Source organism: Sitophilus oryzae, unplaced genomic scaffold (genome assembly GCF_002938485.1).
Source record: "Sitophilus oryzae breed Bouriz unplaced genomic scaffold, Soryzae_2.0 scaffold_1902_pilon_pilon, whole genome shotgun sequence".
In the NCBI taxonomy this organism is placed as follows: Eukaryota; Metazoa; Arthropoda; class Insecta; order Coleoptera; family Curculionidae; genus Sitophilus; species Sitophilus oryzae.
Genome location: NW_022146616.1, coordinates 471,462 through 497,771, shown reverse-complemented (window position 1 = coordinate 497,771; position 26,310 = coordinate 471,462). Strand labels below are relative to the sequence as shown.

Genomic DNA, 26,310 nt, shown 5'->3' with positions numbered 1-26,310 from the left:
CAATCAGTATATTATAATGATACGTTTTTTACATTAAACCCTGATCATAATGTTACATATTGTTTAAAATTAAGTACATATAAATAAAATAAACTTAACAGTACTTGTATCACCCGTTGTAAACCTGCCACAAACTTCTAAAATATTTGGAATCACTTTGTACTTTGTAAACAAAATCTTTGCATAAGCGGAATAACATAAACCACGTTTCGACGTTTTCAGTGCACATACACGTACCATGGTAATCTATGTCAGTTATTTTATTATTTGATGATTCTCTAGAGTTTTCTTAAATATTATTAATTAAACATAAAGGGGTTTTCTCAATTTTATTTTTTTGAATTATTCCACATTTTAAGTTGTTTCTGGCCCAATGTGCGCCGTAAAGTGTGCTCGCATGGCTCCAAAGCGTCTCTTTGATGTACCGCGACAGTCGAAACAGGCATATTATGCGATCGTAAGCACGTGGAGCACCGCGAGCGTTGCGAGCGCCGCGAACATCTCGCTCCGACTGTTTGCCGTGCTTTTTGTGTTTCACGTGTTCGTTCGGCCTACTCGCGACCAATGTGGACGCAGCTTAAGAAACAATGGTGAATGCAGATTCTGTGGAGAAAATGGGACCATCTCATCACTGATTGCGCCGAGACGACAACCGTTCGTGCCATAAACTTTGGTACGACTGTTATCGAAGATAGAGAACCAATCTCTGTAAAACCGTCACAGATACTGGCAAAAAAGGGGGACACAGTAGATCCATAAGGTCGCGGTGATTAAATTCTATCCTCCTATACAATCTACCATCTAGACCAGCCTTGACATCAAGAACATAATATTATGTGTATTTGTGGAAAGAAACTATAATTATCCATTTTTTGGACGAAAAACAATTGATCAAACATTCACTTATTTTTTCGTACATCTATAAGTGGAAACTTCTTAAAAATCAGTTTGTATTCGACAAACGGTCGTCTTTTTTTTCCCGGAGAATAAAAAAAGAGGATCGGTCCAAAGAAGAGCCGAGAGACCGAACAAGAACAAGACAGACAGTGGAGTCGGTTTGAGTGGCCATGGTTGTGTTTTGGAAAATTTATGTACTACTGTCGATTCTTTAACGTACTAAATAAATAAGTTTATCCGAAGTATCCCCGTGTTCATGGACCACTGCCGTGTGCAGCGATGAGCAACTTTCTGTCGTTGGTGTTCTTTGCCATGTACGAAAATGATGATGTCTTGCTTTACCTTTAATTTCTGACTTAAATTTGCAAAGCGTCTGATATTGACATCAGTGAATCATGCCACTTATTTTTATTTTTGTAATATTCATTTTTAGGATTCCATAAATTGACAACTTCTTTATAGTAAATAATCAATAATATGACTTTTTTCATTCCACTCCGGTTCTATACTGTTTTTTTCTTTATCCATTTCTGAAAGGAAACAACTGCAGCAATTTCTGCAACTTGACTCGCCGACTTTTACCACTCCAAAAAATCCTATTTGAGTATTTCACTACTGCAAGAAAATCTACAAAATAAAATAGTAATTTTTAGGAAACACTGCTGGCGTTAATCCACCGGAGACTGTCCGCAGTTAGGTTTACTGACAGGGCCGTCCTGAGGGGTGGAGCAGAGGAGCAGTTGTTCCAGGCGGCCAAATTTGAGGGTGGCCGTTTCGGTACAATTGTACTGAATTCGGTACATTTTCACCAAATTCGGTACGTCAGTACTACATTTTGGAAAAATGGTCATTTTACGAAATTTCCAACAGTATAAATGCAACTAGTATACTGCTTCAGAATTAAAAACTCGACATCATTGAGTCCACAAAAGCTCTAAAAGCTATCGACGACTATTTTGTCAAAATAAGGACTGACGACCATTTTAGAGAAATATTAGTAGATGCTGGAGGGCTGGCAGAAGAGCTGGAAATTGAAGCAGTTTTTACTAACGGCATTAGAGCTCGTCCCAGAAAAAAATCGAGGCAGTTTTTGTATGAATCAGTGGATGAGCCAATTCTAGATCCACAGGAAAAGTTTAAAATCGATTTTTTTTTTGTTGCCCTGGATACAATCCATTAGGCTCTCCAGGAAAGGTTTGACCTGTTAAAAGCTCATTCGGACTATTTTTCGTTTTTATACGACTTCGCAGTTCTCAGGAATATCAACCGAGAGGAAATAACAAAGCATTTTATGGATCTTCATCTCTATTTAACGGACGGAGACAAACATGATATTATTAATGGCCTAGAGCTTCGGGACGAGATTTTACCACTAATTGCTCTAATACCACCAGATAATGCCGAAAACTTCAGTTATCTAAAACAAACACTAAAATATTTAAAAATTTACGATCTGATTGAAAACTTTCCAAATATTTACATCTCCATAAGAATCTTATTAACATTACCGGTTTCAGTGGCAACCGGAGAGAGAAGTTTTTTCTAAACTCAAAATAATTGAGAATTACCTGAGATCAAGTAGTATGACACAAGAACGATTAAGTGGATTATCTTTAATATCTATTAAGCACGAAATAGCGAACAGTCTAAACATCGACGATTTTATTTCAGAGTTTGCCGAAAAAAAAAGCAAGAAAAAAGTTTTAGTTTTGTCCATGTTAGGAATTTTGTTTCTCAGGATTATGTCTATGTATTTATTACGAATTTTGTTTTAATAATTTATATTATCTAGTTTTAGGTGTTAGTTTGGCTAATGTACTTTATAATGTTTTTTTATTCTTGTTAGGTACCATGTGACGCTCCTTTTAAATACAAAATTTAAATGCCAATTCTGAAAATCTTACAATATTTAAGGAAAGCGGTTGATAATATTTCTTACCATCTGTGGCGCAACTTTCATAAATTTTTTTACACCTGATTCTTCGGATCAAACTTCGCACTAATAAAAAAACGATTGTCTGTAGGAGGGGGGGGGCGCATTTTTTCGGGCTTGCTCCAGGCGGCCAACTGTCTAAGGACGGCCCTGTTACTGATAAACAAATTTGTCTAACGAAGAAAAAAATACTTAACGTTTCGGAGAGTTTGTATCTTTCCGTCGTCGAAAACAAAAAAATTGGCGCCGGGAGGCACGTATAGCCGCCCATACTAAAATATGTTAATAAAAAGTTGGTAGGTAGTTTTGAGATAAAAAAAACAGATATGGTACGTCTACAAAAATCGTTGACGTTCTGTTAAAATGACACTATCTCAAGTTAAACTTGAAAATTAACAATTATTACCTGATAACAATTATTTAATAAGGTAAAACCCAAAAGCTTCAAACTTTCTATATGACTATTTTTAATTTGTTTTTAATTTTTACGTATATTATGTTTATTTATGTTATGTTCTTTAAAATCAAAGAAGCGATTGCCATACATCACTATCATCTACGGATGCATGGGCAATGCATTTATTTTTATTAGATTGTATTAAAAAAAACTTTTTTATTTTTCTTTTAAAGGCTATCGCTTCTTTCATAATACTTTTTGCGTTGTTAAAATCTATTCTGTGCCCTCTGTCTCATGAATGCTGACAAATCTTAGATTTATGAAAGTCGCCCTTTCTTAAATAAGCTTTATGTTCTTTTTTTAAATGTTCTAATTTAAGAGTTTCTTTGATTTTAAAGAAATGATCTTTGATTTTAAATAGTTTAAAGAGTTTTTTTCTTTATTGTTTGTTTTTTTGCTTCCGACGACGGAAAGAGATAAACTTTCCGAAACGTTAAGAATTTTATTGTTCGTTGGGCAAATTTGTTTATCAGTAAACCTAACTGCTGACTCTCCGTTGGATTAAAGCAGCAGTGTTTACCAAAAATAACTATTTTATTTTGTAGATTTTCTTGCAGTGGCGAAATACCATATAGGATTTTTTTGGAGAGATGAATCCGTCACATATGTAGGTATAGACATTTTTTACGACTTTTGGCAGCGTCACAGGCTGCCGGATTTGTTGCACAGTTTGGTGTGGTCCCGGTATTAGTGGGACACCCGTAACACAGTGATACGTTTTTCAGTACGACAAATCGTACAAAGGGATCTGTCTTGGCGCACCTTGGCATCGTCGGCGGTGTCGGTCAAAGAGCGGGCCGAGACCCGCAGCAACGGGCCCGGTTCCGCGATAATTCCCGCTCTCTCTTGCCCCGCGTCTCTGTCCGCCGCGCCTTCCATCTGCGTCGTCTGTGCCATCGCCGCCGACGTTTGACGCCACCGTCGGCGGCGCCTTTGATCTAGACAGAGGCGGCGCGGCATCGGCCTCGAGGGAGGTCCGCCCCCCTCGCCTCCCTGTCCGCGGCCGCGGGTAATCGAGGCAGCGGCAGCAGCCGGCCCGACGACGTTCTCACCTGTTGCCGAATGGACCCGTATAATAGTATCTGACGGTGGAAAGCTGGCTTCGGAGTTCGAGCGCACTGTGAAGCTGGATTCAGACTTGGAATCACAAAGCTTGTGGAAAATAGTGCTGAGGATAGAAATTAGATTGAGGATTCCAAATAATGATGATCACCCGAGGAATCATAACATAAAACTCCAACTACTCCAAACTCTGTAAAATTGCGTTTTTGAACGCGATGGCTGCATCTTTTGGGGACTCGAACATTTGATCACGCAGTTTATTCCTAACTAGTTGAAGCTTGGCGCATTCGCCACGACATCAGGGAAAATTTTTTTTTTATTTTTTTTAATTAAATGAAAAACAAAAAATCCAGCGACGACAGTTTTTAGAAGAGCCAATTAGCTATCTTTAAGTAAAAAAAGCAACTTTCTAGAGCAAGTCGTTACTTCATTAGAGACGACACAGATAAACATTAGCATTTTATATATGTATGTAGATTTTTGGAGAAAAGTAAAAATGTTGTTAGAACTTAGTAGTCCAAGAAAATAGGCCTTCAAATACGAATGTTTGGGAAAACTTGAATTTTTGATATAAGTTACTTCGACAGATCTAAAAACGAACTGTATAAGATTTTTAAATTCACCCCCGAGAAGGGGTGAAATACGTAAATAAAGTATTTTTTCGCAATTTCGGAGAAACGGTAAGGACTAGAAAAAAAAGTTCAAATAGAAGTTGTAGAGCGTCAAATTTTACATTTTTAATTAAAAAAATCACAAGTTGCTGAAAAATTCATATATTAAACATTTTCTTTCAATTTTCTCGAAAGTTATATACTTCAATTCAGATTCTTCACAGAAGCCCATTGGACAGATTGACTCATGCGCGAAAGGTACCTAGGTACTTAAAATTAATTGCAAATCTGTCGCTCCAAAAAATATTTTTCCATTATTTTATACCTATTTGAAGATGACAAGTAAACAAACATCTAACGCGTACGGTAAATTTATGAAGTAATTACAGAATTCGTAAAAAAATAATTTTATCGAGGAAAGCTGGTTTAGTTTTAAAATGAAATTTTTAATTTATACCTTTGTTACAAACAATTAAAAACATTTGTCTCTACAATTAAAGTTTATAATTTTCTGAGCAAATTAAAAAAAAACTTATTTTATAAATTAATTTTTTAGAATTTCCACTATCATCCACTAGCTTCTAATCCCCCTATCTTGGTTAATTTTGATTTGAGCAAAAAAAGTAATGACATTTTAATGGAGAACTTGACGCTCTACGACTTTTAGTTGGATTTTTTCTTTCTAATCCTGGTCACTTTCCCAAAATTTGAAAAAAAGCACTATAATTTTTCACTCCTTCCCGGGGGTGAATTTAAAAGAATCTGAATTGAAGTTTATAATTTTCGAGCAAATTGAGAGAAAATATGAATTTTTCAGCAACTTATGATCTTTTTTAAATTTCTACTATCATCCCCTAGCTTCTAGCCCCCCCCCCTATCTCGGTTATTGTTGATTTGAGCAAAAAAAGTATAAAAATCATTTTTATATAAAATTACACTCTGCAACTTTTATTTAAATTTTTTTTCTAGTCTTTACTGTTTCTCCGAAATTGCGAAAAATTACGTTATTTACGTATTTCACCCCTCCTCGGGGGTGAATTTAAAAAATCTTTTACAGTTCATTTTTAGATCTGTCAAAGTAACTTATATCAAAAATCGTGTTCACTTTCTGTGGTCTTGGTCTGGACCCGGCATAGTATTGTTGATTGGGCTTTACCATAAGGAAGAGAATTTATGGAATGGAAATCTTCCACTTCCAAAAATCGTTGAGTTATTATTAATCGTTCAGTCACTAAAATCGTACCTCTGATGTTGTGCACCTCTGTTTTTTTTTACTATTTTTGGACCGATTAAGCACGGCAGCTCCTCAAAATATGTTGGTGTCATCGATTAAAGTCACGAAAGGAACTGTGAATGCTTCTAATGCCTTCAACTGTATTAAGGTCTACTCCACTTTAGTTCCCTCGTCTTTTTAAACTTGGACGCATTCAAAATCTACGTTTTGCCTTTTTACTTTTTCGACGAAAATTTTTTTGTAGTTCAAATAGACCAACAAAAGATCATAATTCTCGTACAGGGCAAAGAGCACTGACTACAGAAATTTGAACACCGCATCACAGGGCAGTGTCACAAATTAACTATAACAGATGCGAAAGTACACCGAATTCCGCGTTTCGGTTTCTGTGACCTTCAGAAAGAGTTCATAGACAATCCGCATCAATGTATAGTTTGCGTTATTATTTGTTTGGGTTAAAATAATCTGCACCAATATGTATCGAGGCATATAATCTCACACATATATCAGTTCGTAATTTACCGTAAGAAACGCTTGCCCAGCAGTTAAAAGACCATACCATAACTTGGTATACTGATGCTTCCAAAACCAATACGGGAACAGGGATCGGAGTGTTTGGGCCGAGAGCTAATTACTCCGAACCAATGGGCACTTACCCTAGTATCCTACAGGCAGAAATCTACGCTATCGAGAGATGCGTACAACTTATCTTAGATAGGAACTATTGGAAACAAGAAATAGCCATCTTATCTGATAGTCAAGCAGCGTTAAAGGCGATCAACTCAGTATCAATCAATTCGAAATTGGTCAAAATGCATAGAGAAGCTGAATAAATTAGGCAAAGAAACAAAGTCCTCCTACCCTGGGTGCCTGCTCACCAAGGGATAGAAGGCAATGAAAAAGCAAATAATTAGCTAGGAAAGGAGCAGACACTCCACTAACTGGACCAGAACCGTTCTGCTTTCCAAGTGGTAACCAACTCAAGGCGGAACTCAAGAACTTGGGAAGATTCCATCCGCAACCTGGAATGAAAATCTTGCAATGGTCAAAGACACTCGAAGAAGTTTCACGAGGGGCTTATGATCAAGAAAAATCACAGATCTTCCTGGGTCTGAGTAAGAACAATCTTCGGATTGTCACGGGGTTTTTAACAGGACACTGTCTCCTCAATGAACACCTCAGTAGATTGAAACTAAGAAGAAACGGCTAATGCAGATTCTGTGGGGAAGATGGGGAAACACCAGTACACCTCATCACTGAGTGCGCCGAGACGACAACCATTCGTGCTATGAATTTTCGTACGACTGATATTGGAGATGGAGAACTACCCTCTATAAAACCGTCCCAGATACTGGCTTTTGTCAAAGCCCTGGGACTGTATGATGAGTTATGATTCAAGAAAGGGGGACACAATGGATCTGTAAGATCGAAGTGATTAACCCCCCTCCCACTCATTCTAAATTCTAAAAAAATTCTAATCAGTTCGTAGGAAATTAGGGAAAAAAAAGATATTTATAGTATAAAAACATTAATTTATTTAACAAAATTTAATTAAAGATGTGACAAAATAGTTACTTTTCTATTGGTTCTATCGGACTTTTTTTGACTATATAAATCTTTATTTGTAAACTTTAATGCATACAATATTTTCAATCTAATAAATAATTTAATGATGTAAATAAGAGGAAATTTCTCACATGGGTGGTCAAATTCTATAGTTTTCTTTATATCAAACAGCGCCTGAGAAATGTTTTCTTCGGTGCAAAACTCATCAAAATTTAATGTAAATAATTTTTCCAGTCTGTAAATAAAATGAACAAATTTTTCATTTGGCGATTTTAAACTCCCATAAGTGCCACTTTCATGATTAAAGGCTTTTAAATGGGTAAATAATTTCGAGTTATCCAGAGATTCGGATTCTTTTTATGGAAAAATTTTATGGTCGTATGCAGCCGTTGGGTCGAGCGTTCGAATACGGGGTTTCTTCACAAATAAATGCGACGCGGCGAATGGAATTAAGTGTAAATAGTATAAAGTCTGGTCGGTATGTATTTGAAATAGGATAACGTATAATAAACAAACATATTATGTTACATAAATATATTAATTGTGTATATTTATTTACACAGAACAAAAACTAAAATAATAACAAACTTAATGACCTAAAAAAGCACAATCCGAGGCAAAATAATCTAAAAATTTTAACTTTTGAACATAAACGTTTTTTTATTAAAATAAATAGACAAATAAAAACATTTTTTTTTAAAAAGAACATCACGTCAAGATGGATGATCTCAATTTAGTAAGTTTTTACCAATAGAGCTAGGTAACAAGTTTAATAAATATACTCCGTACAAAAAAACACCGATTTCAAATAAGAGCTTCCGCTAAAAAACACAGCCACGTGGAAATAACGTAAAATAGGGCGGGATTTAGAGTGACTCTTCTTGCTATATTATTATTCGGTGCTAAATATTATGTACTCTAATAAAAATAAAAAACGACCTAAAGAAAAAGCCACAAAAAACTGAAAGACAAAAACGAGTCAATCCACAAAAGGCGATTTGTCATTTGTCAACCACGCCAAAGTTGACAGAATTAAAAACCACACTATCATTTTAGCGTGAGTAGGGGGGGTGCAGACGCCGATGATTAGACCAGATGTTTAAAAACCTACTGCCTTACTTACACTGCCCTAAAATTACATTGTTTAGGTAGACAGACGTCTGCAAAAGCTATATAAATTTATGATCAAAATTCCCAAAGGTAATAGTAAAACTTATCAATTAGAATAATATTGTAGGGTCGTTTATGACCTCAGAGGTATGAAGGTTTTTATTTGAGATGGGACATTCCTAAACTAATATTACAAATTTAATTAAAATGAGGACGGGATTATAACACTACGTCTGCCGTAAAATATCACGTTCTTAATGTAAAAAAACAGAGCGTAGGTAAAAAAGGTTGGTAGGGGGTTAAAAATTTAAAAAAATCGTAGCTCGTAAATTACAGTAGCTAACGAAACGCGGTTTTCGCTAGCTACTAATTTAAGATTAGGAATAATATTTGCAACAAAATTTGTAATAACATCAAAATCAAAGTCGCAGTTTTTGAGATATTCCGTTTTTCCGTAGTCCGTTTTTGAGAAAATCCTTGTGGAGAACTCCAAATTCCCATCGGACGCGACCCCAGGTGGCGGATAGGGGAAATAACCGCTGACCAAAATTGGAAAAATTCCTGTACTTTGAAACTAAAAGAACTGCCTACCAACTTTTTATTAACATATTTTAGTATCAGCGGCTATACGTGCCTCCCGTGCGCCAATTTTTTCAATATCCAATATTTTTTTACTCGTTTTGTTTTTACCAGATAAGCTGGAAACACTCTCTATATGTCTGAATTATGTGCCTGCAGAATTTTGTCGTCCAGTCATATAAAATTCTAAATATGCAATATGGGGGCATCACCTGGATATAAAATTCCTAGAAAATTTAATAAAAATCTTCGATTTTGGAAACGGTCGCAACAATTTCCAATAATCCTTGGACACGCAGAGAAACCAAAAAAAAAACATGTTCCATAGTCTTTTCGATTTACCTAAAATACCGGGGAGACATTAAATTATCTGATGATTTTCCTATTTTTTTATCTGGTTTTCCTATTCAAAATTCTTATTTTTTTAATACATATATAAATAATTTAGTAGTAGCAAGATTTTATTTGTGTTGTATTTTTTTATTACAACTTTTACCTCTTGGATTGGGGATTAAATAAAGCAGTACCAGAAGATGTTATTAAGAATTTATTGTCTTGGGTACACAGATAACTGTCGGGCATTTATAGCCAATGGCTTGCCTTAAAGAATTAGCGCGCCTTTGTCAAATTAACTGCATTTTAAAAAGTTTGATCCGAAAGGGTCAGAAGGAAAAAGAAAGAGAACACCAGTGGCGTACCGAAACTCGGTAGACATTTAATTTTTTTATCCACAATACACGACTCGTCTATAATTTGATTATTATACATGAGTTTATGAAATAATAATAATATTCATTATTCACGAGTGAATAATGGTTTCATTATTCACTAGTAGTGGGAACTATCGAATGCATACTATCGAAACATTCGATAGTTGCAATTCATTCGAATAATTCGATAGTTAGTAAGAAAACATTCGTTGAAAACTATTCGAATAAAAATTATCGAATGGATCCGTCATCTGCCTTGAAATATTGTATTCTAGTAATTCGGCAGCAAAAACCATTCGTTTATAAAATTCATTCATTTATGAAATTCATTTATTCGTCAGGATCGATTATAATAAAATATTAACTGGATTTTAGTTGTCGCCCGGCGACGTAGGCTTCTTTCCGAGAAACCCGACAGCGGTCGGTGGCAAAGAAGCCGGCATCTTTGATTTTTTGCGGAGTCAGATATAGATAAGGACACATTATTTTTTTTATTGAGGTGCTAGTATTTACACAGAAAATACATTATGAAGGGCGCTGTTGCCATATTTTGGTATTAGTTGATATTAGCAAAGAATATTATTGTTTGGCTTTAGTTAGTTAGGGATAGTATGTCTATATATTCTGCATTTTTTTTTATTAATATCCTGTTGTTACATTGCAATAATACTTGTTATTTTGGATGTAAGAAAATGATTTTTAATGTTTTTAAGCAAAGACTGGTTTAATAAATAATAATAACAGTAATAATTTGTTATACCTATTAACAACAAAATTTAAAATGATTTAATATAAATATTTTTTTTAAGTATTAGCAAAATATAAACAACAAATTAGATGTCAAAATTATTTATATTAGATCCTATTTAAAAATAATATAGTCTCTAAATTTTTTGGCAACGTTGGTTTATTGAATAATAATAATTACAGAACTAATTTGTTATATTAACAACAAATTTTAAAATCATGAAATATAAACATTTATTAATTTTCTAATCATGCAGTGTAATGGAACGAAAATATAAATAAAAAATTAGAAATCAAAATTATTTATATTAGGTGCTTCATATTTCTATTTAAAAATTATATTTACTTTTACTGGCATTTACTTTAAAAAATAAATGAAATATTTCTTCGCAAAAAACTACATGTAAGAGAATTAGCATAAACAAAATACAAAATCGTTAACTTTTTTTTAAAATTGGCACCTGTAAAACTTTCATTTTAATTTTCTCACCCCATAGTTTGAGTTCGATAACCATTTACTTAACCACATTACTTTAATATGATTATTAAGTTCAACTAATTCATATTATTAAAACATCTAAAATACAAATATGTACTTTTAAAATTAATTTAAGTTCATCTCATCTCTCTTAAAAATTGCTACTTCTCAAAATTTCCCATTAAAAAATAGACCATATACCATATAAAATTAAATAATTGAAAGATCGGACTACGGAAAACCACACAACTTTTCGGAAAAATTTTGACCACCTGCACATGCACACAATCGTCAATAAATAAAATTAAAAAATAACTACTATTTTAGTATTTTAACTATTTTAGTAAACGCAAAAATAGCACAGTATTTATACGGTGAAGTTATAAAAATTTGGAAGAACTAATAATGCACTGACGCATACAAAAATCAAACGAATACTAAATTTCATTTATCAAAAGCATTCGATAGTCGTGGCTCAACGATAACCATTTAGTCGCACGGCGAGGTTGTCACATATGCTTTTGTATACAAATGAATGAATGATTTTATTCGAATAAAACCATTCGATAGTTGAAATCATTCATTCATTAACCATTCGATAGTCTAATTCATTCGATAGTTCCCATCGCTATTATTCACCGCTTCCACGGATATCTCGATCCAAACTCCAAACAAGGGCTGTGCTTGATCCAAACCGGCTTGGAATGCGATTGTACGCACAAAATAAAGAAAATTTCAATGTTTTGTTTCCATGTTACTCACTCGTTATACTCGTTCAATATTTTTTTGGCATTAAAAATAAAAACTTATATTAATATTATCTCGTTATACTCACTCGCCTGCGGCTAGTGTCATAAACTTCATCCGCGTGAATAACAGCCACCATTATATGCTCGTTGAATAATATACTATTACTAGTTGGAGCCTGGCGCATCCGCCACGACATCACAAAAATACTTTTTGTTTTTTTTTAATTAAATGAAAAACAAAAAATCCGGCGACGCGCGACGACAGTTTTTAGAAGTGCCAATTAGCTATATTTTAGTAAAAAAACAACTTTCTAGAGCATGTCGTTACTTCAGTAGAGACGACATTACGAAAAACAAGCCATTCTGGTGAAGCTGAAGAACCAAAATATCATGCTTCGGAGAGATTCGGTAGTCATACTGAAGTTGTAGAGCTCAGGAGTCGCGAAAGGATACCCTTGTCCACTATTAAGAGTGGTAGCGACCTTAATCTCAGATCCAGCATCGAGGATGACAGTCTGTATAAGATTCCTCGGAATTTAAACGCACAGAATCGGCTTTCTCATTCCTTGTAAGGTTTCGATCTTGACAACACACTGAAAAAAAGGATCTCTCAGTCGAAATGAATATGACTTTGACCCAAAAGATTGGCGCTTTTCAATAGGGCCAAGAACGACGTTTCTTTGCCCAAAGCATTAACTATCTTTTCATAAGCTTTAAAAAATTATTTTAGAAAATAGAAGAATCTATCTGTCCAAAGTATTTCACTCTTGTCCCAAAATTAATATGCAAAGAAGTTCTTGCTACAAGAACAATAGTCTCTTTGATTCATGCAAAAATTCTTGATTGAAAAGGGACATTTCTTGATCAAAGAGAAACTTTTCTTAAACCAATAGCGAATACCATTGACTCAACTAAAATTTATTTTGATCTAAGAGAAGTCTATACATCATATACAGGCATATTACGAGGTATATTATTTTCTGATAAATTTAGGTTTTCCTAGTCTGTAGTAAGTAAAGTGATATTATTTTCCTCGATAGTAGGTAGTTATTTCTGCTTCTTCACTCCTTGGTATTTTTTGGGGTGGTTCATCACTCTACAAATTACAAAAAAATGTTACATCACGATTAATCAAAGTAAAGCAAACAAATTATTAAAATTATAAGCTTTGGTCACATTTTGAATTTTTTAATACGACGACTTGAAATTCTAAAATTTTTGCACAAAAAAATCGATACCTATATTCTTATTCTATCTATAGTCACGCATGCATTATCTAAACAGGGGCATTAGGTGAATGTCTCTCACCATCAAATATAGCAAATAACTGCTCTAATTTCCATTTTTTCAGAAACTTCTTTAAAGAATCTTTTTTGTCCATAAAAAATGACAAATGCATGTTAATAACGATCACTAATTTGTTATCCGATTATGCAAAATTCCAAGTGGAAAATTCCAAGCAACAAAATCCGTGCGTACTATGATGTGCTACCTATGAAATGCGACGTGAGACTGATCGGACTGCCGACTGATTGTATATACCGTCCTTTGTCATAGTCTTTGCGTGTCGTTATTATTTTTCATCAAAAGAGTATTTAGCTATTGGAAAAATGGCCATGTTTCTTGAATGAAGTACTTCCTAGCGTATTTTTGTTACTACGACGACTTTAGTTCAAGTCTATCTTTTTTATCAGTGCATGAATCAAGAGATCTCTAAGTCAAATAACTCGAGTATTGAGCATATTTCTTGTAGCCAGGTGGATTTGACAAGGAAAAATTTAGCAATTAACAGAAAAAATCACTGTCGAATGACACACTGAAACTGGATTCCTCTCTGTAGTATCGAGACCTATCAAGGTACTTGTATTTTCTTAAAACGATTTAGGGTCGGCACGTCACTGCGTTCTTCCTCGACGCTGCTGCAGCGGTGCCGAAGAACGGCCGGCCTGCCTGCCAGGGGCGTGCGGAGGGCGCAGGGGTACGGAAAGGCGGCGGTAGCCGGCGTTCCTTTGAGGCCCGCACAGCTCTCAGTGGTACCGCGGTTGCTGACCCTCGCAGCGCTCCTCTCGAAGGGTACCCACCGGACTCTCTCGCCAATAACTCACTGCATCGTCGGTACGTCGCTTCACATCTCCACAAGAGTACCGATTCGGTCTCTTTTTCGTTTGGTAGTACCGTTTTCGGCGCGTAAGATTCGTCAAGATACGGCGATCGTCCGATTGTGATTATAGTGGTTGTGATTTGTGTTATAGTGTGTTTGTGAAATCTTGTAGAAGGAATATGATTTGGATTTTTCTTGGATTTACTTAATCGAACAAGAGTGGTAAGTGTGAGAATTGTTTAAAGAGAAAAATGGACAAAACATGAGCTGGCTCTATAGGTATTTGATCGTGTTAGTTCTGTGTTTTTCTCAGTCATTACATGATTGGTGGTTAGTCCAAAAAGACTGCAACTCAACCTAGTTTCTAAAAAGAAGGTAGCATGGCTCACGTTGAAACCTTTCATTCTCATCTTCCTGTTTTTATCTCCTACAGAGTGGTATACCACCTAGCTTGATTTTATGAAGGTACTCATTATGCATCCATCATCTGATTGTGATTGTAGTGGTTTAGTGGTTGTGAATTGTGGGATACTTAACTGTGTTAGTGAAATCTTTTAGAGGGAATATGAAGTTTGCTATTTGGATATTTCTTGGATATAATTAAACGATTGGTTGGTAAGTGTTATAAACACCTCAGTAGATTGAAGCTAAGAAAACAAGGCGAATACAGATTTTGTGGGCAAAATGGAGAAACACCAGAACACCTCATCACTGAGTGCACCGAGACGACAACGATTCGTGCCATAAACCTTGGTACGACTAGGGTTCCCAACCGTCCCGGTTTGGCCGGGATTAACCAGGAATCAGAGAAAGTTTGTGCCGGCGAAAGTTTTACCTTGGCCGGGACCTGGAAATTAAAAAAATGTGTACTACACACATAATATATTTAATTTTCTAATATTTAATGTCTTGCTTCAATTATTTAAAAGCTTAAAAATAAATGTCCCGGAATCGCCGAAGCTCAAGTTGGGAACCCTAGGTACGACTGATATCCGAGATGGAGAAATAACCTCTGTAAAACCGTCTCAGATACTGCCTTTTGTTAAAGCTCTGAGACTGTAGGATGAGTTATAATTCAAGAAGGGGGTACACAGTACACAGTAGATCTGTAAGGTCGCGGTAATTCTCCCCTCCTAGTAAGAGGTAGATTGTAACCTCTTTTCCAATTCGTTTTCCAAAAAGAGGTGTTATAAACAACACATATATTTCTAATAATATGGCATGCGAACAAAAAGAGTCGTGGGAATTCATGCTCAACTGACTTATAGAAGAATTACATTCGGATGTCCTTTTCGTCTGAAACGTTTTTCTTGACGAGTGTCTTCTTTTATCACCGATGGAAGTTAGCTTGTAAACTTTGCTTTTGGGCGGATTCGTAACTATTTCCTCGAACAAAGCTATCGATCGACATTTTTGTACACCAAAACAACAAGCACGCAATGTAAATATTGACGTTTCTTCTTAAATCTGATATCAGGTTGTTTGACAATCGTTGTTCATATCAGCGGGACGACGACGCGACGTGACGGGAAATAATGCAAAAATCAATGTTGACAACCCGAGTAAACAAACAGGGCGCCACATAGCACGTACCGCATATCGTTAATGACTCAACCGAATTATATAATTCTTGGGTTCTTTAATATTTCGAACAAACTTTGAAAGGATTAGATTATAGATTGGAACTATTGGAACTAATTAACATTTTCTAAAAGCTTTATAAGGAACTTTGAAAACACCTCACTGTTGTATGGAGCAATAAAAAGGATTGGCAGAGAGAAACGTTTGCTCAGTATGTTAAAGACCATACTATAATGCTTCCAAAACCAAAGCAGTGAGAGGAATAGGAGTATTTGGGTCAAAAACTAAATACTCCGAACCCCAGCATTGAAGATCCTATCTAAGATGCGTAGAACTTATCCTGGATAGGAAGTATCGGAAACATTCGTACACTCTCCGTACGTATCCTACATCATTCTTCATTATACATTGTTCCATTCTCTTTCTTTACTTCCTGGATAACAGTATTTTGAAATTGTTCAGGTATACGTTTTTGATATACAGTCAATGTGCTCAGTAGATTGGTTCAGAATTCTTCGTACGAAGTCGATTTTTGGACAAACCATGGAAGGAAATATCACAAACACAATGGACGAATTTTAAAAGAAATAACGAATCACATCGACGAACCGCATCAGCGATGAGTGATGATTGGGATTAAGACGTACTGAATAAAGAATGAAAAGCAAGCATTTTCCAAATCGTATAACAGTGTACACATTGTGCCAGAAACAATTCGAAACATGTCAAGGTCGTAATTCGTCGCCCCACTTTGAAAGCATTTCGATTTATTTCCAGTTGTCTTGATCCACTTTGGTTTGCCTCGACCTACTTTCGATTCTTAAAAGCGCCTGAAAACTACTCGTGGGGAGGGCGAGGGGGGATTTTTTGGCGTTTTTGTTGTCTCGTTCAATTTTGTTTTGTTTTGAACTATTTCCAAAACGTGGCGGTATCTGTACCGGAGGCAAAGGATTTTTTTTCATAAATCTCATTGAAATAAGTAAACCTAGACGTTTCTAAAATAGCTGTTGTTACGATGATATTTCGTTAATTACATCTAGTTTTATGTTATATTGATACAGGGTGGCCATTCGAAAACGTTCCGCAAGGCGTAACAACCAGGATATTTTTTTTTTCAAAAAATCCAAAAACACGTCAATTTTGTTTGTGAGGGGGACAACTTTTGCCCCAAAAATGATTGCAAAATCTTCAACCCTCTAAGCGGGGGTGTCATCCCCCAACTTTTTTCAAATGGGAAGGGGCTTCAAGTGGTACCGCAATGAAAAGGGCTTTTTTCTCGGGTCATTGAGAAAATATGAAGGATTGAAATTTGAAAAGTTTATTTAAACATTTATCAGAGTAAATGATAAGGATAAATTCCTTCGACCAATTTGCTGGTTTTCATTTTCATGAATTTTCATGGGCCACCCTGTATATATTCCACAGAATTAATATTTGAACACACGTATAACAAAACTTTTCACTTAAACTGCAGGAATATAATTACAATATTTTTATGATTTAATTTTATTATAATGAAATAGTATATAAAATTTTATATATGTTTGTTTACGGCCTTTATTGATTAATATAACAGTAGTATTGCTTGATGAGTAATACTAGTAACATTATCAATATATCCGCTTGTGAAAATTATTAATTGACCCGATGTCAACAAAAGTATGGTCCGCGCACATTATTTAAAAGCAATGTTCTTTTATTGTGCTTAAGAAAAATCTGCAAACGATACTTTTATTAGCACCCAGGATGGTATAAATCCATTCAACTAGTACTATTATTAAGGGATTTAGACAATTAAAACTAGAAAAACAAAACCAAATTTGTAAATTAAACTTTGCTACAGGCTACAGTAGAAATGTTACTTTACTATAAACAGAAATAATAGATAATTAGACGATTTTTTTAAATAATTTTGTGTATATTTTATTCATGAGGCGCAATACCGTGGATTATAAACCGATCAATGACTAAAGAATCCAAGGACAAATAACACCCGAGAGCAAATTGTGACGATGACACCAAACAGTGCCGTGGCACATATTTTTCTTAACCTAGCTGTTTGAAGCAATATTTATATTTTTTGATAATTGTTTTGACTACGCCTATGGTGTATCATCCTAATTAATTACGAAAAAAACGTATTAAAATGTTAACAAAAGGGACAAAACTAGTATCGACGTATAGCACATATTAAGTACATATAGATGTTAATTGAATCAATCAAAATTGAAGAATAATGATCGAATTCAATAAGAAAACGCTAAAAAGTTGGAGTGGACTGTTTATTTACCTATGAAACGTAACTCCTGGCTCTTTCTTATCGCTGCTGCTTTTACACTTGAAAGCTGAACAACTAATCACCATTGTAATAAAGTTTATACAAAGTTTACTACACATAAACTATTAAAAATCGCTAAAATTGTCGCTGGTGACCAAATGATGACTCATTGTTTGCCACCAAAACAAAAAAAAAGGGCACAAATTCTGCTGCAGCCCGTATAGGGGCGTTACATGTCCTTATATTCTTTAGTCATTGAAGCCGATAAATGGTAGACCGCTAGTTAATCACTGTTTTATGTGTTTTTTACTATATTGTAATTAATAATATTAGACAATGATTAAAACTAAATATTCTTGTACCTTCGAGGAATAGCCAATTTAATTTACCATCGGTAACTGTTTTTATATCAGTTTTTCCATGTTTACTTATTTTTCTGAAGCCAAAACAACGGTTGACCTTGATTGCCTCGTGCTGTTTCACAAAATAGCACGATAAATTGCTTTGTAAACTGTCCCGATTAGCCTTACCAAAAAGAAGATGTTAACTTAAAATATTTTTTTTATATTCAAAAACAGTATTTTTTACAATGAAAACTACGTAAATTACTCAAATAATAAAGCCAAAAGTTTGAAATTTTAAAAAGTCAAATTTACAAGAAGGAAAAGAAAAGCCAAAATAATTGACATAATTTGCTAAACATTTTACGCACCGTAAATTTTTACTTTAATTTTCTACTATTTCATCATTTATGTATCGATACATTTGAAACATCGATACACGGTGCTCATCCCTGGTTATTAGGGCGTTTTGAATAACGAGCGCGGTAAATGGAGAGGAAATAAAATAGTTTTTCGTGGGCAGGGGGAATGTTTTGAGAATGTTTTCGGTTTTATTTATGTCGATCGAGAAAAGAACGGTGGGTTTCTTTAGAAAGACGCTCTTTATGTGGTGTTTAGTTAAGAAGAATACTATATTAGTATTTATTTAGAAATACAGAAAGTTAAACAGCGAATCAAAAACAAAATACAATAACAAGGTGTTCAATTTAAAAAAACAAAGAAAATTTATTTTATATTTTAGAAAGTTTGGTGTAGAATTTTGAACACCCTGTATGCTTCAACATTACGATATTTATAGGGTAGTAAGTACAGGGTGGGTCAAATTGGACGCTTTTAAAGGGAAATTTCTATAGGCGAGAGACGAAAATATCGGTGTCTGGAGCTCAATTTTCATCAAAAACATGATGGTGAAAACCGCACATCAATATATGTTAACGTTTCGGAGTTACGGGGTGTTTTTCAAAAATGAGCATTTTTTACAAATCACTTTTGTCAACTTTTTTGCTATGGAAAATTTTGTATTTCTATGAAAACATTCCAAAGCACTTTTTTACGTAGAATTTAATGGTTTAAGTATAATTTTTTTAAAATTAATACACTGATATTTTGTTATAATCCCCTTCGAAATACAGAATTTTTAAAAGTTCGCCACTTTAACTAGTAGGCTTTGGACTTCTTATTGATGATATGTCATTAATGGAACTCGAAAACATATTTTTCCAGCAAGACGAGGTACCGCCTCAGAACGCTGAAGTTATCAACAAATTTTTGCAGCTAATTTCAAGAATAATTGAATAGCTAACCAAGGTCCCAGCCGTTGGCCGTCGAGGCCGCCTGTCTTAGTGCATATGGATCTAATCCTATGGATATATTTGCGGAAGAATAAAGGTTCTTATTTTTAAATTGCCAGTATAATCTAGACAAGAATTAGAAATACTTAGCAGTTATGAGAGGGTATCTTTCACCCCCACTGAGTTAATGAACTCCGCGAGAAATGTTCTAAAACGGCCCCGTCTATCCATAACAGAAAACGGTCGATATGTCGAACACCTGCAGCAAAATCTCATGTCTTGGTTATTTTTATTGTTATTAGAAATAGTTTAAATTTGTTGGTGTTAGTTAAATATAATTTAAATTGTTATAAATTTCTGCATCTCTCATAGCAAATATTATTTTCGTTTTAATTGATGCTCACAGCTAGATTTTTTTTGCATTACAGCTGGCGCCGTTCAAAGCAAAGTGAGCGAATTTTTATAAACTCTATATCTCGAAAAGGAACCGAGCAAAATATCAAGTATGCTATATTATTGGAAGAGTAATTTTAAATTATTTTAAATTTGAATTAAAAATATACAGGGTGTCCTATATAAAAAATCAAATTTTCTGTCAATAATTCTTAAATTATTAATCTAAAAAAAATATACTTAAACCATTAAATTCTACGTAAAAAGGTGCTTTGGAAATGTTTTCATAAAAATACAAAATTTTCTATAGCAAAAAAGTTACAGCGATTTATTAAAAATGTACAATTTTGAAAAACACACTGTAACTCCGAAACTGTAACAGATATCGATGTGCGATTTTCACCATCGTGTTTTTGATAAAAATTGAGCTCCAGACACCTATATTAGTTTTCGTCTTCTCCTATACAGGGTTGTTCACCACATACGACACGGAGTATTGTAGCTAAACGATGAGATTTTTACAAATTGTAAGTTTTGGGTTCGATGAAGGACTATTAGAGGTACATTTTAAAAATAATTTTACAAGATACAGAGTGTCCCAAATAAGTAAAAAATATCAAAGTTGTATTTTTTTAAATGGAATACCCCGTATATTATTTAATTTTTTAGTTTCTACGATTAAAATAAAGGTAAATTTGATTAAGGTTTATTATACTTAAACCTTATCGTTTTTGAAATATTTTCAATTTTGTGAAATTGCAGTAAAAATTTTAAGGCTTCATTTCTCCAAGGGTATCAAAGTTTTTAATACTAAATATTTACTGAAGTTTATTTATTGATCAGCTATTTTGTTGCAATAATAAAAATAATACTACCTTATACAGAGTGCCTAAAAATTTATTTTAAATAATTATTAGCTTCAAACGGCAATAACTTGTTTAATTTAAACGGAACACCTTGTATATTTTACGAGAATCAGATGCACAATTTAATTGTCTATCAAATTATATTATACCATTTTTTACCTATCTCTTTTAAGTTTCCGTAGAAAATGCATTTTCTTGTAATTTAGAACTTATTATCAATATATCCATGGAATATTGACATTTTAGATTATTTTTAAAAATGTACCAAATTTTTAAAGAGTACAGATACTGATATTGTCGATATAATTTGTTTATTTTATTAAAAAATAAAAAAACTGTTTAAATATTTGTTAAAGGGGACCAATTAATATGATTCCAGTATTCAAACTACATTAACTGACTGTTTGCGTTGATTAATAATAATTGCTCCAAATACTAAAAAACTGAGTTTTGTATGTGTATTAGACAGTGTGGTGAAAAGTAACACCTTAAAATGATATTTCATTTTTTAATAAATGGTTATTTATAACAACAGAGACGTTCATTTTGATAACTTATTATTATATTGATTCCTGACTCAAATCCACATTTATTTAGAATAGTTTATTAACGAACACAATTAAGTATGTAATTAATTAGTACATGGGCGGAAATAATGGTGCTATATTTAATTAATGGTATACTCTTTTATAAGGATTTAAATAGTTTTCTTTTTGCTTACAAATAAGCTAGTAATATTATCGTTTTGCTAAAAACGATAATATTACTTGTGCCTGTACATTTTGTACATTTGTTGCTTTAAAAACAGTCTAAAACGTCAACATTCCATGGGTATATTGATAAATAGGGTCTAAATTATAAGAAAATGCATTTTCTACGAAAACTTGAAGGGATAGGTAAAAGATGGTATAATACAATTTGGTAGACAATTAAATTGTGCATCTGATTCTCCTAAAATATATAGGGCGTCCCATTTAAATTAAAGAAGTTATTGGCGTTTAAAACTAGAAATTATTTAAAATAAATTTTAGATACTCTGTATAAGGTAGTATTATTTTTATTATTGCAACTCAATAACTGATCAATAAATAAACTTCAGTAAATATTTAGTATTAAAAACTTTGATACCCATGGAGAAATGAAGCCTTAAAATTTTTACTGCAATTTCCCAAAATTGAAAATATTTCAAAAACGGTAAGGTTTAAGTATAATAAACCTTAATCAAATTTACCTTTATTTTAATCGTAGAAACTAAAAATGTAATAATATACAGGGTTCCGTTTAAAAAAATACAACTTTGATATTTTTTACTTATTTGGGACACTCTGTATCTTGTCAAATTATTTTTAAATTATACCTCTAATAGTCCTTCATCGAACCCAAAACTTGAAATTTGTAAAAATATAATCGTTTAGCTACAATACTCCGTGTCGTATGTGGTGAACAACCCTGTATAATAGAAAAGGATGTTTCCCTTTAAAAGCGTCCACCCTGTACATTTATAGTTTTCTTTGAATCTAATTTTTATCATAATTTCTACGAGGCTTATACCAAAAATCTCTCTTTTCGATTACACTTAACTTTTTTTAAGTCGCCTTATTAAAAATAACGGCACGCATGGTCTTTGATCTCTATTTTCGAAATGATCGGGAGATCAAACAATTTTAATGAACTAATTTTCGTAAACACGACTCGCGCTTCTCTACATTTTTTCCGATGCATTTAAATCAAAATAAATTTAATTGAATTAGCTTGTTATTTAAAGGGATACTTAAGATGCGGCTCGTTTGATCTGTGTTTGGTATTTTCATCGAGTGCTAAAAGGGGATATAAAATATACTTGTAGATTCCGAATAATATTTAGAAAAACTATAACAAGGTTAATCATCGATATACTTAAAATTTGCTAAAATAAGAAGGATATGGGTTCTGATTATTTGCTTTTTGATTTTTTGGGGGATTTCACATTTTCACTATTTTATGTAAAAATAATAAAAATTGAGGGACATTGGAGCCAGAAATCAACAGGGTTAAAATTGAAAAAGTACCAATTATTTATGTTTTAAATTTTTGTTTTTTTGGATTCTTGGGTTCAAAAAAAGGTATTTATTATAAGGGTTTAATATGTTTAAAATCTCTTTTTTTTGAGATAGTTAAAGATATTTAAAAATGCATGCTCATAGACTTAAAATAAAATATAGACTGTGCATCTCATTCATAAATAGCTGAAACATGCGGTCAGACAATGTCTTGTTATTGTTGTGTTATTGTTTTAGGTTATAACGAGTGCGACACGAGCGATAGATAGGTTGTCTCTGTCGTAACGGTCGTTCCCTGACGACTCTGCCGAGAAACACAACACTGTCTTTCGTTTCTCAAGTACGCCTGAACCATAAAGTAACTAAAATAAAAGAGTGTTTGAAAGGTTGTCTAACTTGGCCATAATGTTGCATAAGTTCAGTTAGGGCTCCAAAGTCGCCACTTGCTACCTGTCACGTGTCATTACAAGAATGACAAGTGACATGACAGCAAATTATTTGTATTTTGCAATTGTTTACAATTTTGTTTTGAATTTTGGAATTTTGTTATTATTTTGTGTAGCATAAACTTTGTTTGTTTGTTTTGTGTTTGTGCGTACAGAAATTATGGACGAAGTTTTATTTCCTCGAGGAACCAGAGATTTTATATTTCTATGATTTGAACTTTATATTTTGTGCTGTGTTTTGCATCATCATGTAATATTTTGTTCAGCCGATGATGTGATTTGAACACGATCCAGGAAAGGGTATCATGCAAAGCAAGTTCGATATGTAAAGACATTGCCCATCTCTGAACTCTGTGAACGTAAAACGAACTGAAGGTCCTCAACTGAACTTCAATCTGACTGTGAGTTTATAAATTCAACTTAAAGGTGAATTAATTTTTTGATGATGTCTTATTTAAATCTTTATCTGTTATAATAGCATAGATTGCAAACCCTGCGATCTTATATGCTTTGTTAGTGGCGTTGTTAAATACGTTTTATAATACTATAGGTAAATCGAAGGGTAAAATGCTGGTGTATATGGTGTACACCAGATTTGCATTATTGGTATTAGTACTAAATTATTTGGCAATACTTTTTGCATTAGTGTAGAAATTCATCAGGAGTTTACCCCTCGAAGTTAATTCAGCATATATTTTTTATATTATCAAATTTAATTTAGCATTTAACTGTAAGCATTTGAAAAGTGTACAATAGTTTATACTTTTCAAATATTCCGTTTTTAAAAATAAACTTTCATTATATTTTTGCAGTTTTAATTTCGTAATATTTTTAAAAATACATAAAATTTTATATTCTGATTTGGTGAAATTTTACCTCCCACCTGGATTTTAATGCACATTTAAACAGCCCGCCTTTTTTGTGGTAGGCAATGCAGATACCTATTTTACCGATAACGTCTGTCATATTTCGATTAGTTCAGTTAAATAATAAGGGTGCGCTACAATCGATCCTCGTTAAACGTGTTGCCCACTTTGACTATGGAAATGACAACTCTTTATTTTTATTTTATGGCCTGAAATTTATCATAGCCGGGTAATTTTTTATTTTAATGAAGCTAATAATTAAATTAAAAATATATCGTATTTAAACTTTTTTATATTTTATTAAAGATTTAGGACAGGTTTTTAAATAAAAGTTTAGAAAAACGTCTTAGAGTCCAAAAAAAGGATAAAAATAATAAGATACACGTTATAGAAGAAATTTTATAATCGAAATTACGTAATTTTTGAAATTAATAATAAATTTTTAATTTTAGTCAAACATTTACAACCCCTAATATTAAATATAATAGAATCGGCAACAGGAGAGAAAAAATATGATTGTTGTAATTTTTTTTCTGGTTAAGTGATATCTTATTATATAAATTAGAGAAAACATAAATCTGTTACATTAAAGCAAGGAAGGTGATAGGAAGTGGATAAAATGAAAACTACATTATTTATTTAACTGGGTACTGTACTAACTTTATAAACCAGGTGCATCCCAAAAGTGGCTCATCCCCATAATTTTAAGATTTAGTATGTTAGTATATGACATAAATTAGGATTGATTGACGCATTCAATTTTTTTTGTTCACTTCCTATTTCACCGGAAATGACTATATAACTTTTAATTTTTAAACGGCACCCTCGGTATATTTCTACTTTATTCGATAGAAAATGAATAGAATGACATATCATATGTCAACTTTTGACATTTTCGCATATGGTTTAATTGTAATTGTAACACGCGGTTCATAACGATTATTTGACTCGAAATACCAAGTGTGTGGTATCAATATATTCATAAAAAATGCTTTTTCCAAATATGCTAATGAGTCACCCTTGTCCCATTTGAAAAAATTGACATATGTATGATTAAAAATACGATTTTTACATCTTTTAACCGGCCTAGACTAGACACGAAACCCATTAGACGATCAAAACTATTTTTTCAAGGCTTCTTGATTAAAACTTGGCACCCTGGATTGAAATTTAAAATACGATTTGTTTTTAAACGACAGTGTCAAAAGTTGACATATGATATGTCATTCTATTCAGAGTGTCATTTTTTATCGAATAAAGTAGCAATATACCGAGGGTGCCTTTAAAAATCAAAAGATGTAATCATTTCGGTGAAACAGGAAGAGACCAAAAACAATTGAATACGTCAATAAATCCTAATTTATGTCATATACCTACTAACATACAAATCTGTTTTTTTTTATCTGAAAAAATAAAAAAGTTATAGGGGTGAGCCACTTTTGAGACGACCCGGTATATTAAAAAATATTGTTTCATAATGTAATATCATTTTAAAATTCTTGTATGTTATTTTAGATTCTGAAGATAATTTTAGAATAAACCGAAATATATTTTTAATAAAAACATTATTAATTATTAACAGGGTTAATTATGATTTTGTTACAATGTAAGTAAGTAAATAATGTAATGTAAGAGAAAAAATTCAGATTTTACATTTTACTAAAATATTATCTAAATAAGTGCAACAACGCCACTGACTCCCAATGGGTAAATTGAGAGTTGCCTACCGGTCGAGAGTCGTTTCAAGACTTAAATGGATTATTTAAGTCAAAGTTCTTGCAAATTTGGCACTGGCGAACCATATTTTATAGTTCTTGAACAGAAAAAGTCAATAAAATAAACACTTAAGGACTACAAGCTAAGAAAATGCGTTAATACAGCCGGGGACATAGCGGCAACAAAGCTTTACCGCACACGTGCGACGCGTACTACAAGGTAATAAACGAATGAATAGGCTCCCTTGCCTGTAATCGG

At 33.2% G+C, this 26,310-nt stretch overlaps 1 protein-coding gene across 3 annotated transcripts in view; it reads left to right on the top strand.

Annotated features, from left to right (window-relative positions):
• LOC115883444 (axin) overlaps positions 1–26,310 on the top strand; it is an 85,107-nt gene that overhangs the window by 13,749 nt on the left and 45,048 nt on the right. The window contains exon 1 of one of the 3 annotated variants that reach the window (XM_030901809.1): positions 14,223–14,456. The exons of the other annotated variants lie outside the window; for them this stretch is intronic. The gene's annotated coding sequence lies outside the window, so the exon portion shown is untranslated. Of the gene's footprint in view, positions 1–14,222; positions 14,457–26,310 lie in introns of those variants that run through there. 3 annotated transcript variants of the gene reach the window in all.